The 19,854-nt window shown below is 40.7% G+C and overlaps 1 pseudogene; it reads left to right on the top strand.

Annotated features, from left to right (window-relative positions):
- The first annotated feature begins 5,331 nt into the window (after nucleotides 1-5,331).
- LOC9639586 lies at nucleotides 5,332-7,456 on the top strand (annotated as a pseudogene).
- Nucleotides 7,457-19,854: the final 12,398 nt, after the last annotated feature.

Raw genomic sequence — 19,854 nt, 5'->3', positions numbered from 1 at the left:
CAAGGCTGGGTGTCCCCATTTCATAACATGGTATCAGAGCGCGTGTGAAGAACGATCCTGAAGATGGGGAGTGTGCGCGACGCCATAGAGATCTTTGATGGCAAGGATTTCAGCGGATGGCAGGAGCAACTCGAGTAGAAGGAGCTGTGGCCAGTGGTCGACGGTTCCTGGACGCGCCCTCCCACAACGGACAAGGCTGACCGCAAAGAGTGGGATGGAAAGAACATCAAGGCCTTGGGCATTCTAGGCAGAGGCCAAGGTGTTCAGTTGCCATCTCGACATCACGAAGACTGCGCACGAGAACTGGGAAAACCTGAAAGCAACCCTCGGAAAGGAGAATGAGACCACATTGCTGGACTTAGAGACAGAACTCGGTTCTGTAAGACAGCATGAAGGTGAGTCCATTCAAGCCTTTGTTGGAAGGTTGAGGAAGGTAGCAAGCCAGATCGCACGCATCACGAAGACACCAGTGAGTGAACCGAAGCTCAAGTCGGTTGTCATCAAAGGCGTGGCGAAGTATCTTCTGACAACAGCGACTACTCACTCGTCAAAGAAATTTGACGAAATGGTCCTTCAGTTGAAGTCAGCAGAGAACTTGATGGAGACCAATGAGGGAGTTGGATCTCAAGATCAAGCGCTATTTGCTGGTCAATCTTCAAAGGGCAAGCGATCTGCAACAGTGTGGGACAGGTTGGGCCCAGTGAATTCTCCAGGGACTGATGGAACCAGTGGGAGCAAGTCCAAGAAGAAGAAGAAGAAAAACGACGGCCTTTGCAACATTTGCAAGAAACCTGGTCATTGGGCAAGAGACTGCACCAATGAAGAAGCAAAGAAAGCCAAGGAAGCTAGAAAGCGAGACAAAGGCAAGCAAGTGGCTAACTTTGCAGCAGCTGATTCAGATGACGAGCATGGCAGTCTGTTCATGGCTTCGTTAGAGGATCAGCAGGTGACAAAACATGGTCTGTTGAAAGCAGAAGTAATCTGGGTGGACTCAGGAGCAAACAGGCACATGACATACATCAGAGAGCTGTTTGGCAAGCTGAGACCAGTTCCAGACGACAAGAGGATTTACCTTGGTGACGATTACTCGCACAGTGTGCAAGGAGTTGGGACAATCAAGGTGAAACTTGCCAATGGTCAGAAAGTGGACGTGAGCAATGTCTACTATGTGCCTGGTGTCAAGAAGACTCTTTTCTCAGTGGGGAAGATAGCAGACGCAAGCTGCAAGATTGACTTTAACGAGAAAAGGTGCACCATCTCACGAGAAGGCTATGAGCTAGCATCGGGACGCCGACATGCCTGAATGCTGAAGTGGTGTATCCTGAGAGGTTAATGCTCAGTAGCAGCGTGGAAGACAAACCAGCTACACTAGACACTTGGCACAGAAGATTAGGCCACTCTTCCATCAAGAGAGTACAGCAGCTAGCAAGAGGACAACTTGTCCGAGGACTGAACATTGCTCCATCATCAGCTGGATTTTGTGAGCCTTGTGTCCTCAGTAAGCAGCATCGCCTTCCATTTCGCTCAGGTGTAAGTGAAAGAGGGAAGGATGTCCTGGAGCTGGTACACTCTGATCTATGTGGCCCAATGCAGACCATGTCAAGGACAAAGAAGAAATACTTTGTCACATTCATCGACGATTTTTCAAGGATGGTAGCAGTGAAGTTTTTGCTGCACAAGTCAGAGGCCTTTGAAGCTTTCAAGGTCTACAAGCTGCAAGCGGAGCTTGAGACAAGCAGAAAAATCAAGATGCTGAGAAGTGATGGTGGTGGAGAGTTCACCTCTAACGCCTTTAAGGAGTTCTGTGAGCAAGCTGGAATTAAGCGGCAACTTTCAGTGCCTTCAACTCCTGAGCAAAATGGCGTGGCTGAGAGGATGAACCGAACTCTTGTGGAGATGGCACGAGCGATCTTGCAAGACAGGCATGCCAAATTTCTTTTGGTGTGATGCTGTGAAGACAGCAGCCTACTTGAGGAATAGGCTGATTACTTCTGCTGTCAAGGGACGAACACCTTATGAGGTGTGGTATGGGAAGGCACCAGACGTGAGCCATCTCAGGATCTTTGGGTGTGTAGCTTATGCACTCAAGGACGAGCCCAAGAAGCTGGACAGTAGAAGTGAGAAGTGCATTCTCCTTGGCTATGCCAGCAAGATGAAGGGTTACAAGCTCTTCAACCTGAACACCAGGAAGGTGATCACGAGCAGGAATGTCATCTTCGACGAGTCTAAGATGTACAACACCAAGAACCAGCTAGCAACCACCTCGCAGCAGATGCCGTTACTCATTAGTGGTGAGCAAACCCTAATTGAGGATAGCGACAGCGAGGAGGAAGATGCCTCTCGACGGCAGCGTGCACACTCAGGCGGAGCAGCTACAGGTGGAGGTGGAGTCGTGGCTCAAGTTCCTCCCAGGGCAGGCCGAACTCTTCCAAGGAGTGTCTCAGATCTCTCACCTTCTCTCAATTTCGAGGAAGGCAGCTCTAGTGAGAGCAGCCAGCAGCAGGAAAGCAGCCAGCAGCAGGAAGCAGCAGCACCTCGTAGATCCAGTCGTGTTCGTGTCTTGACTGAACAAGGACAGCAGTACAGAGAGGATGTGGCATTAAAGCAGGCTCTTGAGGCTTCTAGAGTTGAAGCCAGAGCAGCTCGTGATCGCAGTGCATCTGAGCCACCTCCAGTAACCTCAGCAGCATTTTATTATGCTGCAAGCTCACCGTCCCAGCAGCAGGAGGAAGTTCCTTCTGAGGACATGGAACTCGACTTTCTAGCACTCTTTCACCAAGCAGAAGCCACAGTACCCAAGACCTTGCAAGAAGCCTTGGCTGGTCCAAATGCAGCAGAGTGGCAGCATGCAATTTTCCTAGAGTATCAATCTCTGATGGAAAATGAAACGTGGGACTTGGTGGAGCTTCCTACAGGCAGAAGAATCGTGAGTACAAAGTGGCTGTTCCGGATCAAGTATAAGCCAGATGGCTCTATTGATCGTTACAAGGCCAGATTTGTAGCTCGAGGATTTTCTCAAGTAGAAGGAGTGGACTTTGCAGAAACATTTTCACCAGTGGTGAAACATGCATCGATCAGGATGTTGCTGAACATTGCTGCTCAAGAAAACTTGGAAGTCGAGCAGATGGACGTCACCACAGCTTTTCTGAATGGAGATCTACATGAGGAGGTCTTTATCTCGCAACCAGAGGGCTTTGTTGTTCCAGGGAAGGAACATTTAGTGTGCCGGTTGAAGAAGGCTTTATATGGCCTTAAACAAGCACCCAGGGCCTGGTACGAGAAAATGGACGCTTATCTCTTGGGTTTGGGGTTCTCCAAGACTTCAGCTGACAGTAACGTGTACTTGAAGTGAGTGGGAGAATTTCGAGCCATGATAGCTCTCTATGTGGATGACTGCATCCTTTTCTCAAGTGAAGGTGCTACCATGAAGCAGTTGAAGCTGGATTTGGGGTGCCGATTCAAGATGGTTGACATGGGACCTCTTCACTACTGCCTTGGCATTCAGATCTTCCGAGACAGGAGGAAGGGAGTGATTCAGATGTCTCAGAAGAAGTACATTCTGGACGTGCTTCAGAGGTTTCAACTCAGTGAGCTGAACCCAGCAACCACACCTATGGAGGAACATATGAAGCGGATCCCATATAGGCAGATGGTGGGAAGTTTAGTGTACCTGATGGTGTGTACGAGGCCAGACATAGCCTATGCAGTGGGAGCAGTATCACGGAGTACCAAGCACATACAGGTACAGTTTCATTTTATTCGTGAGCAGGTTGCCATGGAGACAATGGAGCTAGTGTATTGTGCGACGGGAGATCAGGTGGCAGATGTTTTCACAAAAGCTCTGCCCCTAGCTGCATTCTCCAAGCATGTCCAAGCTCTTGGTGTGCAGTTGCTCGAGGCTGATCCCAGCTTAGCTCGAGTGGGAGTGTTGAGGACTTAAGCCGCAATCTCAAGCTGGGATGCCACGTCAGCAGAAGGGACACATCCGTTTAGGTTCTGTAGGTGATCACGCCTGACACATTCTGTTCTTGATCCGTCTTCCGCAATAAAGGTGGACCCAGCATGGAGCGCTGCTGCGCTCACAAGGCTGGGTGTCCCCATTTCATAACAAACCGCAAGCCAGCTCTGGACACACTTTACCGTTTCTGCCTGCGAATCAACCTTGGAAAGACAAAGGTAATGGTCTTTGCCCAGACCAGACAAGCAAATTCTGGTACGATGGCAAGAAAATTGAAGCAGTGGATGAGTACATATTATTCACATAACCAAAGCATCCAAGCACATAGGCGAACTGCAAAGAGAGCCATGCAATTCGACTGTCAAAGAGCACGGATGACCTGCTGGGACGTGAAGATTTATTTTTTCAAAACAAATCACCACAGTGGCCTTGTATGGTGCTGAGGCACACATTAAGTTATGGGAACAGACACTTTTATATCATTTTCATGAGCAGCTCAAGGGCGACAGAAGCAGTGGGCTCAGATGGAAACTATTGCCACGACTTTCACCTCCGACGAGCTTGGTATCTCAACAAACGTAGCACTCCCAATTATGTTCATGGAGGCTGGCCTCCTCCCCCTCGAGAACATGGCATGGTGACAAATGATCCAATATCTACGTAAGAGCCATTTTCTCCCGCATGGCAAGCTCGCGGACCAAGCAATCATCGACTCTCAACAACTCACACAACAACAGGGCAAGGGATGGTGGCACGCAGTGGACAGGTGGACGACAAGCTTCATCCTGGACCTCCAAGGAATACCTCCAAAGCCCTTGAAGAAGAACTGGAGCTATGGTTCCTCGCAGCCTGGATCCAGCGAAGGGAACACCTCACAAAATACCACGATCCAACAGCGATATTTGGCCCAGATATCTACGATCAACTTTCTACGTCAACTGTGGCCCACAACGTCCTGGTCAAGCTGGGACGGCGCGACAAGCTCCCGCAATACCCGGTTTGGTTTGTGCCACAGAGATAGAAACAGTGACACACACCCCCTCAAGACTTGCCCTGCCTAAGCGGAGTTCCGATTGACTGAACCAAAGAAACGTGCCATCCTCGCAAAAAAGGCCGCCACCTCGCATCTCGTCGAGTACATAACATGCATGGAACTCCGTCGTCAGATCCACATCACAAACGCGATGCAAGCGACAATCATCCAAGATCTTGAAGACGCGTAGGAAGGGCAAGCGCAAAAGATCACAGCTTGAAATCTTCTAGACACCAAAACAAAATGCAAGATGATCTCTTGCGCTCGCGTTCTTGCCGATCGCGCGAGAACAGCGCCACAGCGCGAGCTTGAGCCGTACCAGCTCCATAATCCCTATTTTCCCGGCTATGGTTATGGCAGAGGTGAATCCAGCAAAAGGCGGCCATGGAGAGGACGGGATCTATCGCAGCTTGTTCCCTCCAGTCCCGATTCCACTCCAGACGCATCACAACCTCCCAGCATTGCTCTTCTCGGGCCCTCTCGCCGATCCATCCAACTCCTCGTCTCCGCTGCTCGTCGATTCCACCACCGGCTTCACGATCCACTGCGGCGATTTCCAGCGCCTCGCCAAATCCGTGGCGTCGGGCCTCTCATCGATTCTCGGAGTCTCCCAAGGTGATGTCGTCCTCCTGTTGCTCGGCAACACGGTGTATTTCCCGATCCTCTTCGCCGCCGTTCTCTCCATCGGCGCCGTCGCGACCACGGCCAATCCGGCCAACACCGCTGCCGAGATCGAGCGCCAGATGCGAGATTCCAGGGCGGGATTTGTCGTGACGATGCCGGACCTGGTCGCCAAGATCGGGAAGAACGGGCAGGGTTTCCCCACGGTGATCCTCGACGGGGAGAATGTCGGCGCCAAATTCTTCCGGGATCATCCACGCTTCGTGCGATTCGAGAGCCTCCTTGCCGTGGATGAGAGCAAATTCCCTAGCGCGGTGAGAATCCGGCAGGGCGATCCAGCGGCGCTGCTCTACTCGTCGGGGACCACGGGGCCGAGCAAAGGCGTGGTGCTCTCTCATGGAAATCTCATCGCCGCGGTCTCGATCCTCGCCTCTAAGCCCAGGGACAACGATGACAAGGTTGTGACCTTCATCCTTTTGCCGCTCTTCCACATCGCCGGGCTCATCTATAGCGGCTGCATGATGATCTATCTCGCCGTGACGATGGTGGTGGTCAGGAAATTCGACCTCCTCCACATGCTCCAGTGCATCCAGCGATTCAAGATCACCAATCTGCCCATGGTGCCGCCGATCGTGGTCGCGCTCCTCAAGCACCCAGCGGTGGGAAACTACGATCTATCTTCTTTGAGGAAGGCCGGGTCGGGCGCTGCTCCACTGGCCAAGGAGACTTTGGAAGCATTTCTAGCAAAGTTTCCACAAATCCAAGAGTTTAGTCAGGTACGCTCTTAGTTCTTCACGGTCTTCTTGTTCGATTTTCCTTGCTTGGCTCATAGACCTTTTGCATGATTTTGGTTAGCTTTTCATGTTCATCGGAGAATTTCTTTGGTTCTTAGAACTTTTGCATGACTTTCATCAGAGTTGTCCCGGAATTTTCTTTGGTTTTGGTTCTAACTTTCAAGTTCTTGTCACTCAAGGCTTACGGCATGACTGAGACAACTGGTCTTGGTGCTGGAGAAGCTCCATTCGGCTCGGCCGGGCTTCTAGCAGCGAACCACGAAGCCAAAGTCATGGACGTGGATGCGGGAAAGACACTGCCTCCATACTCTCGAGGCGAGGTCTGTCTGCGAGGCCCTTGCATCATGCAAAGCTACCTCAACAATCCTGCCGCCACCGCCGCCACCATCGATCCAGAGGGCTGGCTCCACACCGGAGACATTGGCTACTTCGACGACGATGGCTTTCTCTTCATCGTCGACAGGCTCAAGGAACTCATCAAGTACAAAGGGTTGCTCCTGCGGAACTGGAAGCTCTTCTTCTCGCTCATCCAGGCATTGCCGACGCAGCCGTTATTCCGTAAGCAGACACCACATTTATCTTTTGCCAACGTCGTGTTTTAAATATTCTTCCAGGTACCCGGATGATGATGCTGGTGAGATTCCTCTCGCCTGCGTTGTTCGTGGATCCGGCGAAGAAGGAAAATCGCTCTCGAAAGACGAAGTTATGGATTTCATTGCGAGACAGGTAAAAAGCACAGTTTCTTTCTCCAGTGATCTTTATTCTTGCCTTTTCATCCCAGGTCGCTTCTTATAAGAGGATCCGGGCAGTGACTTTCGTACCCTCGATTCCAAAGTCAGCAACAGGGAAAATTCTTTGCAAGGATCTGCTCCAAGTTACTCGCTCCCGCTCCAAGTTGTGACTATAGGTAAAATTCTTCCCACACAAGACATGCTACGGCGAGACACAATGAAGTGCTGTATCGTGAAACATCTAAATGCTTGGTTTGGTGGCTCTGCACTTATTCAATAACATGGACAGAGAAAAGAGGACTTTGCCTCCAGATAAGCACATTTTGTGGGGAATACGTCGTTGGAAATGTATACGCTTTCAACGTCAAAATGATACATGGAAAATGGAGAGAGTTCAGTAGCCTTGGATTGGATGTGTTCAACTATGGTGTCTCTTTTTCAGCATTAATACAACAGCGTGGTGTGCTCCAGATGGTGTTACCTTAGTTGCCGCACCATCAAGCTAGACATCATCTAGCTTACAAGGGCTGGTTTACAAATGGACACTGTCACAATACTCATAAGACTAGTATGTAGTCATGCCTAGAGGGTGAAAGTGGGTTTGAGTCCATGCCAAAAAAGTCTAGAAATATGGTCTGTATGTTTGTGAAACATGTTCATCCCAGTGATTTGCTAAACCTCTTGGTGCATATCCTCCCCTTAGCATATTTCTATAGCTAATTAACTGTAGTGGCTCAAAAAGACTTGTCTCCATTATTTGGCATCAATCTAGAGTTCTTCTTTGATTTTTCTTTCTTGGCTCATAGGATTATGTTACAGATTTTCATACTAATCTTGGTTGCTTTTCATATTCATGACAGTTGCCAAGAATTTCTTTAGTTCTGGTTCTAACTTGTCAAGTTCTTGTCACTTTAAGGCTCAGGGCAGGACCCAAGTGCCAGTGGAGAAGCTTGATTTAGCTGGGTTGGGATTCTAGCAGTGAACCATGAAGCCAAAAGTATGCATTGTCATAGTCATTGGCATGTTTAAATGCGCACTTGAAGACATTTGGGAGAAGGCTCAAATTTGCAAAAGTACTACAATGTTATCCCTTGGAAATATATGAAAAACTTATGTAAACACTAAGTAGTATCCTGAAAATGATAGGTGTCAATTATCACAAAATGACTAAATTAATAATTAGGATTTCCATGGAAGAAATTTGGTACATTATATGCCATGAACATTATATTCAAATGAGTCTAATTATTTAGTGACAAACACATATCAATTGCTACTTTAAAACTAGAGGAGGAGAAGAAAGGAGGAGTATACTGTTAAATAAAATAAAGAAGAAAATAAAATAAAAAATTTGAAAAAAGCTAATTAAATTTATCTAAACTAAGTATATATATTTAAACACAATCATAACTACTACTCATTTGTACATATTAAAATAATACAAAACTCTATCTTATATATAGAAGCAAGTAAAGGCTATAAAATTCCATTATGCTAATAATAGTATATTAAACTATAGTTATACACCTCAAACTCAAAGTTATAATTTAAATTAAAATGAATAAATTAATTATAAATAATTATATATTTTAATTATTTTAATTCTTAACTTGTGAGTGCATGGAATATGGAAAGAGAATACAAAAAATGTGCATATCAATTAGCCTAAAAACCCTAGCTTATATACTAGAGCGAATGGTCTGGATTAAAACTAATCTAATAGCTACCAAAATCCCATTATGTTAATATTAGTATATGGCATCGTAACCGTACATTTGAATTTCATATTATCCCTTCCTCTTGAAATAATAGAAGACTATCAAGGTTCTTTTGTAGTGGGCCAGGATTTGGAGGAACATGTACCAATTGTTCCTGATTTCTTTGTATAAAACATTTCAACTGTTGTACATGCACAATTTTTGGAGGATTGGCTTGCTGGACGTCATGCCAAACTTCATAAACTTGCGGTTTAACTTGCTGCAACCCTTGATATGGTCCTTTCCACTAAGCAAGGAGCCCCTTGTGAGACATAAATCTCTAAGCCTCAAATTGAAGCTGAAAGGGTAGTGGCCGAAGCGAAAGCCAAACGAATGTAACATGTTTAGATTAAAAGTTCTGACTTGAAAAGTCAAGAGTAGGAGTGGAACTCCCAATGAAGGGCTTGAGGAACAAGCTTGAAGCAAGCAATAAGTTAGTCTTTAGAAAAAGGACCCGAGTGTAAACTCCTAAGTTTGGATTTCCCAAGAGGTCACCTAACCTAATATTATTTAAACCCAAGGACACTAAACCCCAAGTATCCCAAAACCCTTAACCGATTGGAAAAGGGGGTGCACTTTTATTTATGGGCCCTTTCCTTCTATATTTGAACCTTATGGACCATTTTTCGAGTCATTCTTTACAATCCACCATGCTTCCCTACAAGTTCACGCCCTTGTGAATGGAAGTTGAGAGCCACAACTCTCTCGAGAGCCCTACTCTCTTGACACCTTACCCTCAGGTCGAGCTCAGTCGGAGCACATTGGACCTACTAGATGTCAATTAACATGTGGTGTGATTCCCCTAGCCAATCAACAAAGTCAAACTTAAAACCTGCTTTGATACCAAATGTAAGATCATGAGTTTGAACTTCCTAGGAGGTCACCCAGCCTAATACTATTCAAACCCAAGGACGTTTAACCCTAAGTATCCCAAAACCCTTAACCAATTAGAAAAAGGGGTGCAATCTTATTCATGGGCCTTTTCCCTCTATATTTGAACCCTATGGATCATCTCTTGAGTCGTTCTCTTTAGTTGCTTACACCGAGATGGAGTCTGAGATAAAATTGAGACTAAGACTGAGACCGAGACCGAGTCTGAGTCCGAGTTTGAGTCAAAGACCAAGTCCAACTTCGAGTCCGAGTCCAAGTCCAAGACTGAGTTCCAACTCCGAGTCTGAGTTTGAGTTTGAGTCCAAATACTAATATAAGCTGTTGGGTGAAAGCTTAAAGCGATCATCCCCCGAGGGGGTTGCAGGGTGTTCCAAAAGTATAGTAGGGAGAGTGTGGGGGTTGGACCAATTTGGCCAGGAAAGGCTAGTGTACCTAAGAATGCTATACTCACATGTTGGGTGATGATACATCCACTAAGGAGTCCAAAGCTAGAGTGAATACAGATAGAAAATGGGGTAGTTTAGTGAAGTGTTCAAGAGCTAGCTCTAGCTTTAGCTCCTTTGGGAGATCAAATGGTTAATGCTCCCAATCCAAGTGTGGGTGGTACTACCTACTTGGAACTTGGCATGGCTCAACGGAACCTCACTCAAGCTCCATGGCTATAGCACCCAAAGGCGGAAGGTGGGAAAAGTACCTATGAGGCTCACGTAGGGCCATGATGTTTTGAAATGTTATCCCAAAGTCTCGGATTATGAAAAGAAAAAGGAGCAATCCTCTAGTGTAGTGACCAAAAATATAGTCACATGGTAAAGAAGTCTTAGAGGACAATGGGACTTAGTGGTCGAGTATGTGGGCCTTGACTTAGTGGCAGTGTTGGCAAACACGGCCAAGGATAAAAAGGGGACTTAGTGGGGACCGAAAGAGGGATATTAGGGAAGGTTCCTCCCTATGTTTGCAGGCATCCTAAGGATGGTAAGGAGTGGATCTGGGATGATCACTTATGGACAGATGATCTAGTCTTTAAGAGACAGGACTATGATGTAGGTGGTGCTAAATCATCAGTATGACAAAGATGAATAGGCATGGCCTTAACATAACAGGCTGATATATGGGTGGTACCTTGGGTGTCATTTATGGAATTAGAAACGAGGAGCACTTGGACCAAGTGCAAAGGCTGAGTGGCATGGATGCCATTCTTGGGGCTAGCAAGCCCTAAATCTGGAATAAGATTTTTGGAAGTTGTGAGTGAGACTCTTCCAAGTGGTCGGAAATGTGGTTAAGTGACTAATGTAAAATAGAAAATTTAGTCGCTTACACTTTTTAGATAAACTATGTACCGTAAGATGGGGAAAACGGACTAACACCAAGTCATCCACTTTGTACTCCATAGGTGGATGATGATAGGAGTTGTAATGCTATTATTTTCCCACTTGTACGTGGCCCAAGTGTTTGGCAGACTTTGCTTGGACAAGTGGAAGAATGCTCGTTAAATATTGATCCCACTATTTAGCATCGATAGCTCATGATAATCATGAAGGTAAACCCCATTGGTAATATTGAATCATGACCATATAGGAGTTTATATGGTGAAGTATCAATAGAACTCTACACCCCTATGACATATGTATACTAAAGAAACGACAAATAACCATCCCAATCCGAATGCTGAAAGTTCATATATTATGATCATCCTTTTGAATGTCCAAATAAGCCATTTCACCAAACTGTTTGTTTGTGGATGATAAGCACTCGTAAAAGTGTGATGTATTCCCAACTGAGATGTTAAAACATGAAATACCTCAACCATAAATGCAGGACCATTATTCAAAAGAATCTGCTTTGGACAAGAATGTTGGAACACCACTCAATTGAGGAGGAAGTACCTAATAGCAATTGCAGAGGCAATAATAAAAACATCAACTTCCACCCAGCGAGTCAAGTAGTCAAAAGCAATTTTAACATATTCATTGCCAGCAATTGATCATGGAAAATGTCCCATAAAATCAAATGCCACTAACTCAAATGGATAAGAAACTACAATTAACTCCAACTGTTCTTTTGCAATATGAGGGGGAGTATTACGAGCTTAGCACCAAACATAGATATGCACATACTAGATAACATCATGTCATATCTCTGGCCAATAGAAAGACTTGCATAGCTTCTCGGTCACATGACGATGTCCATATGCCCACCTAGAACAGGAGAATTATGGTAGGCATGGAGAAACCATAGAATAAAGATTAAAGGCACCACCAGCCGTAAATGATCATCAGAATATGTCCCTACAAAATAAAGAAGGCCATCTTCAAGGTGATATTGAAAATGTAAATGCCAGAATGGTATGTCATCAACAAGTGATACAAGATTCTCAAAGCCTTTTCAAAGCCTTCAAATCCATGGCTTAATCTTTTAAGCCTCACGAACCTCATCAAAAGAAGGTAGATTTTGCTTTACACTTTGTGAACTTTGAATATCAAGTATAGCAACTACCAATGGCATAGAATCCTTGTCTAGAAAATCCACAAATGCTAGAATAACAAGCTTATAAAAAATATAAAAAGAGAGCAAAGAAGAAAAAGGAGCTCGAGAAAGGGCATCAGCATTAGCCATAAAACTCTCCGAATGATAAACAACATCAAAATTATATATTTGAAGCTTTAAAGCCCACCGAACAATATAACTAATTAGGTTTTTCCACTTCAATAATAAGGTAACAACAACATGATCACCTTTTAGTAATGTCTATAGATATGCATGAAGTTTTTCAAATCCCTAAATTGTTGCTAAACACTCTTTTATTGTGGAGTAGTTTGCCTCTACTAATTGTAATGTACGGCTTCTTAATGCAATGGGATGGTGCTGACTAGGCACACTTAAAATCTCTTGCATCAACACACCTCTAAAACCAATATTAGAAGCATCCTTGCGCAAAATAAAAGGTCGAGTGTAGTCAAGATATGCTAAAACCAGAGGAATTGTTAATAGCTCCTTGAGATTCATAAACACCCATTTATAGTTTGCAGACCAGATGATGTTGATGATTTCAGTAATGCTCGCAATAGTGCAGTACGATTAGAAATATGATCCACAAAACAACTAAAATATTGCACCTTTCATAAGAAGCACTGCACATCATTCACACACTTTAGAGTGGGGAACTTTAGAATAGCTATAAGTTTGTCAGGATCAACATGCAAACCATCACGAGAAATACAATACCTAAGATAACTTGTGTCCTTGGACCCAAATACGCACTTCAACCGCTTCAGTTTTAAACTAACTTCCCGTAACCGATCTAATACTTTATGAACATCATGAACGTATTCCTCTCACATCCCCTCCGAGTGGATCAAGACATCATCAATGAAGTCAATCGTCATTTTTGGCATATCGCAAAGAACCTTGTCCATCATCCGCTGGAAAGTCACTAGAGTATTATTTAAACCAAATGGCATCACTAAGAACTCATATAAACCAAATGCTATACGAAAAGCAGTCTTAGGAATATCTTCTTTGACCATAAGTACTTGCTAGTATTTAGAAGTAAGATCTAGCTTTGTGAACTAACAAATTCTCCCTAGACAATGCAAAAGATCAATAGTGTGAGGAAGAGGTTATATATCAGGGATGGTCACTTCATTTAACGGACGATAGTTGATGCAGAAATGAATATTCCTGTAGCGCATGTGGTTTTTACCCTTTATCTTATGGTGATTTACCATAAGATAACATGACCAGTTTCTCAACTAGCTTAAGTGGAGATTGATAATGGGTCTAGCAATACTAACTTTCTACTGTCGTGATAGTAAGGAAAGAATATTTGAAAGGACTAGTCGACATGTAACTTTTGATACCTGAAGTCATATTCGTGACAATTCCCATCAAGCTTTATCACAAAATGAGGTTCACATGCCCAAGGACTCCATGACTTTCGAATAACACCCTTTTCCAACATCTCTTTAACATTTGCATGTAACATCTTGATCTTTTTGGGTGATCAATGACGAATAAGAACCTTGATTGGACGAGTATCCCTAGTTGAAATCAAATGATGTGTGGCAATCTTGGCCCCAGATGATAGGTCAAATTCAAAGAGATTGGCATACTCCTTCATGAGCCGGTCAACCATTACAACACAAAGACTGTTAGAGGGATCAGAAAAAGGAAGGGCAAAACAAGACAGAAATATAGGCAACAGCAACATCAACCTCCATTAGAATAAGACCATCTCCCACAAGGAGTGGCAACAAGAAGTGGAAGAGGCAACATCTCATAATGTTGTGCCAAGTGAAGGGCTTCGTTAGGGGTGGCTGGAGCAAGTGCATGCACAAGTCTTACAAAATCTTGAGGAAGTGTTAGTTATAACATTCCCAGCTTGATCCGCTCTGATATATTTGGCTCTACACGAAGTAAAAGATTTTAGAAACAAACACCAAATTATATCACTGACTCAAATGGTCATTGACGAAGATGGTGCAATTGTTGGAAGGCATCATTACAATCGTTGGCATGTTTGAATGCACGTTTGAAGATGTCTGGGGGAATACTTCAATCCCTATGAGTGGCTATGCTCAAACCATTGTACCACTGTAGTGTTGTCCTTTGGAGACATGTAGAAAACTCATGCAAATGTTAAGCATCATCCCAAGAATGATATATGGCAATCATTGTGAAGTGATCAAATCAATAGTACATATCATCCCCAAGATTCCCATGAAAGAACTCTAGCCAAAGTCAAAGATTGACACTAAGAACAAGAGGAACTGTATCACGTGCTGTGAATGCTGCAATCAACTAAGTTTAGTTGTTCAATTGCAATTGTATAGCATCAAGCAATTGCACCAACTGTTGTTCCAGAGTCGAAAGAGGAGGAGATTGCTGCTTTGCCATGAATATGAATGTAAAGGAAAAAGCAAAAGAAAATAAATGAAGAAATCTAAAAGAAAAGGGAGATCTAGACAATGTAAAAGGTAGATTTAAACAAAAGTCCCTAAAAGAAAGAACAAAAGAAAGGAAATGGAAAAAATTAGATTTAAACAATGCAAAAGTTACATCTAAGCTAAATCCCAAATCCAAGCACTCCTTAAGGACAATTCAAATACCCTTCATCTCCACCAATGTGAATGTGTAGAATATGGAAAGGGAATATAGAAAATGTGCATATTAATTAACCCAAAAACCATAGCTTATATACAGGAGTGAGTGGTCCAGATTGAAACTAATTTGACAACTACTAAAATCCCACTATCTTAATATTAGTATATAGCATTGTAATTGTACATTTGGGCCTCACAAACTTTAATAAAACTTACTCCAAATATAACATAATTAAATTCATGTGATATTGGTAAAATTATTGCACCATTTTATAAATTATTAGAGAAAATAGATTATAATTTTAGTTGTCCAACAACTTATACAGATAATACTAAAATTACTACTTTAAAAACATTACTTATATAATTATTAAATATAAAAATAAATGCCTATTTAAAACACAGATGTATATATGAAAGGTGTAAACATAATATAATATTTTCAAAATTTATTAAGAATGCTATAAAATATAAACTAAAATATAATTTCAAAACAGGTAATTCTCATACTTTAACCACATATAATTAATATAAATATATTCATGATTAATTTTATTGTAATTTGATGATTATTATTTTATATTACAATACAAGTTCTTATAGTGATAGATTTTTCGGTCTCTCCTAATGAAAAAAATAAATCAATATTAAAAATTAGTTATATTCTTTTTGCGTAATCAAAAGATAAAATAATTTTAGAATCATTAAAAAATATTATGAACTTTTGTTTGAAATTGCAAAATAATAGGAATTTATTTTAAAATATTATGATAAAATAGTATGGTTCTTCAATAAATATTGCAATTTTAAACTTGAATGTTTTTAACCAATATACTTTACTGTTCAGAATTGTTATAGTAAGCAAACTTCCAAAAATACTTTATATGAATTTAATACAAACAATTATGTATCATGTAGTATTTCAAGGCATATTTATATATAAAGCTATTGGATTTGCTAGTATCTTGATATTATATTTTTTTTATATCCTTTTATTTATTTTTATATTTTTAATACTACAATTATCATGGTAATGAATGTACATATGCCTGCATTATATATTACATATGTGTAGATTTATTTTTATTTTTACTTTTTGAATTGCATGAAAATTATTATGTATATAATCACTTTTCAATTGCTATATAAGCAATCTAAAATAGATTGTCCGTACAATATTTTTGTCATGGGATATTTTATATATGTATGGGATATATATGGGAAAAATGCTACCATATTATCTCAGACAACATGACATCACCAAAAGTCTAGTGAATTTTTTTTTAATTTTATTTTTGTGTCATTTAGCAGATTTGTTATCATTTAGTTATGATAATCTCTCTTTTTTTTAGTTGGCTCATTGTTTGCAAATTGAAGGCATATTTTGATCGTAGTATGCTCTAATGTAAACATGGTGCTTTGATCACTCCTGAAAGTGCCTTTTATTTTTTCCTGGCTTGTTTGTAGGTTAACACTCTCAGCAAAAGATTAATACAAAGGTGAGCATGATCAATTGGAACATGGAGTTGAAGGTAAAATATTTCTTTGGGTGCTCTGGGTATCGAGTTTGGTGGTTTTTCTATGAGCAAATGGATATTATTATAACTGTAATAAAGTTATATTTATCAATTTCTTGTGATCCTAACCATATATAAAATGTTTTTCATTGCAATGGTTTGTTGCATTTAAGTGTGTTGCAAATTGAAAATGTAATGCTTTCTTTTTAAGGGTTTTTCTTCTTGGCTTGAACTTCGTAATTGTTGCAATAATTGAATTATGGTGAATAAGAAGCATTGGAATGCAACACTTACTCATAAGTAAGTAATTAATTATGCCCATTCTTCTCTAATGCACATGCTAATGTATGTATTTTTCATTTTAGATATTTGCTACAATTAAGGAGCTAAAAATTTTGCACATAAATAACATATAGTTAGATATATGGCTACCATCACCTTGTAACTTTCTCTATAGTCTACCATTGAAAAGTTATGGGATCCTAGAGATGGTGGGAAATGTCTATTTTTTAGATATTGTTCTTAGTGTGAAAATACTTCGTTTGCATGGTTAGTGTTTAGATTTTGCATTAATATAACCATGCAATCACCCTATATATCATAGCAAATGTGTATGCATTTTGAAATTAGAATTCATCCCTATAATTTTGTAGGAAGTGGCTAGTGTATATCAATCCTACAGTTTTCAAGTACATGCCTTGTATGGAGTCAAAAGAGCATGGTGTAGTTACTATAGGTTAACTAATTTACTAATTTTCTTGTTAAAATTTATGCAACATACAAAGTTGTAGACTTTATGTTGTCCTGGACTTTGCTATGCATATGTGATAAATACCAATGTATGCCTCTATGTTAAAAAAGTTGTGTTTAAAATATTATTTTTTGAATTACATAAATACAAATTAAGCACACATATGTTTTTATTTGTTTATACAAGACTAACTAAGGTACACTTTAAGCTCTAGAATTTAAACTCCCCCAAAGGTCACCTAATAATATCAAAAAATGATTAATCTTAAATATCCCAATTAAAAAATTAGATGTTATAAGTATTTTTTCTCTATATTTAAACTCTAATAAACTGTTAAAATGTGTACTTCCCAAAAACTAATATCACAAACTGCTTGCTATATATTTATATATATTATTTATTTCTAATTTAATTATGATTTAACATAGTTCATAGCTCAAATTATAAATAGGTTCCAAATATATTTATTTGAAGGTTCTAGCTACTTTTAAATAGAGTAGTCTAATTAAAGGTGATAAAATAATTATATAAATAATTAATTACTAGAAATATTAATAGCAATTTTTTAAAATGAAGATGATATTCTAAATGAAGTTTTCTAAATGAAGTCCAAGTGTACAGCTATATGCTAATATTAGTGTAGTGGGAGTTTGATAGTTGTCAGATTAGTTTCAATTCAGACCACTCACTCTTGTATATAAGGTATGGTTTTTGGGCTAATTAATATACACATTTTCTATATTCCCTTCCATATTCTACGCACTCACATTAATGAAGATGAGAGGTAGTTTTGATTGTCCCTAAGGAGTGCTTGGATTTAGGATTTAGTTTAGATGTAGGTTTTGCATCGTTTAAATCTAATTTTTTCCATTTCCTTTATTTTGTTCTTTTTTTTTTGGGATTTTAGTTTAGATTTTGTACTATCTAGATCTCCCTTTCCTTCTAGTTTTTCTTTACTCCTTCCTTTTTATTTATCTTCATAGCATAGTAGCAATTTCTTCCTCCTTTGACTCTGGAGCAGTAGTTGGTGCAATTGCTTGAAGTTATGCAATTGCAATTGAACAATTAAACTCAATTGATGGTGGTGGCATTCACGGCACATAGTATAACTCCTCCTCCTCTTGGTGCCAATCCTCGCGTTTAGCCGGAATTCTTTCATGGGAATCCTAAGGATGATGTGTACTATGGGTTCGATCACTTCATGGTGATTGCAACATATCATTCTTGGGATATTGTTTAATATTTACGTGAGTTTCTTATATGTCTCAAAGGGATAGTGCTACAGTGGTACAATAGTTTAAGTGCAACCACTCATAGGGATTAGAGTATTCTCTTGGATGTCTTCAAACACACATTTGGACATGCTGAGGATTGTGATTAATGCTTTCCAACAATTGCATCATCTTTGTTAAGGGCCATCTGAGTCGATGATACAATTTGGCATTTGTTTTTGAAGCCTTTTGCTTTGTGTGAAGCCAAATATGTCAAAGCAGATTAAGGTAGGAATGTTGTGGTTAGCATTTTGTCAAGATTTTGTAGGACTTATGCATCCTTCTATATTTTTGTTTTGTTCTGCTTTTCCCCTTTCTGATCCCTCTGACGGTCTTTGTGTTATAGTAGTTGACCAGCTCATGAAAGAGTATGCAAATCTCTTTAAATTTGACCTATTGTCTGGGGCGAAGGTTGCCATACATCATCTGATTCCAATTAGGGATGCTCATCCAATCAAGGTTTCTATTTGTCATCGATCACCTAAGGAAATCAAAATTTTATGTGCAAACGATAAGGAGATGTTAAAAAAGGGTGTTATTCGAAAGTCGTGAAATCCTTGGGCATGTGAACTTCATTTTGTGACAAAACGTAATGGGAGTATTTGTTTTTGCATCCACTATCATTTGTTAAATGAAGTAACAATCCTGGATGTGTACCCTTTTCCTCACACTATTGATTTTTTAGATTGTCTAGGAAAAAGTCGTTGATTCACCAAGCTAGATTTTTCTTCTGGATATTGGCAAATACCAATGGCCAAAGAAGATATTCTTAAGATTGCTTTTCGTACACTGTTTGGTTTGTACAAGTTCTTGGTAATGCCATTTGGTTTAAATAATGTTGTAACAACTTTTCAACAGATGATGGACAAGGTTTTTTATGATATGTCGGAGGTGACTATTGATTTTATTGATGATGTCTTGATCCTCTCGGAGGGGATGTAGGAGGAATATGTCGTATTTTATTTTATCTTGGGTACCATATTTCTCATGAGGGTTTGCAAGTTAATCTTGACAAATTTATAGCTGTTCTAAAGTTCCCTACTTTAAAGTGTATGAATGATGTGTAACACTTCCTGAGCAAAGTGCAGTATCTCAGTTGTTTTGTGGATCATCTTTTTGATTACACTGCATCGTTCCGAGCATTGTTGAAATCATCAAAGTCATCTTTCATTTAGTTTGTAGATTGTGAAGGGGCATTCATGGATCTCAAAAAGCTATTGACGACTCCCCACTTGACCTTTTATTTTGCACGTAGATGCTTTTAATATTGGTTTTGAATGTGTGCTGATGCAAAAGAGCCTGAGTGTGCTTAGTCAATGCCATCCTATTTTATATATAAGCTATATATTACAACTAGCGGAGGTGAATTACTCCACAACAAAGAAGGAGTCTTTAGCAATGGTCTGGGGTTTCGAGAAATTTCATGCATAT

This window comes from Selaginella moellendorffii, unplaced genomic scaffold, assembly GCF_000143415.4.
Source record: "Selaginella moellendorffii unplaced genomic scaffold, v1.0 SELMOscaffold_120, whole genome shotgun sequence".
NCBI lineage: Eukaryota > Viridiplantae > Streptophyta > Lycopodiopsida > Selaginellales > Selaginellaceae > Selaginella > Selaginella moellendorffii.
This window is presented reverse-complemented; position numbering and strand designations above follow the sequence as displayed.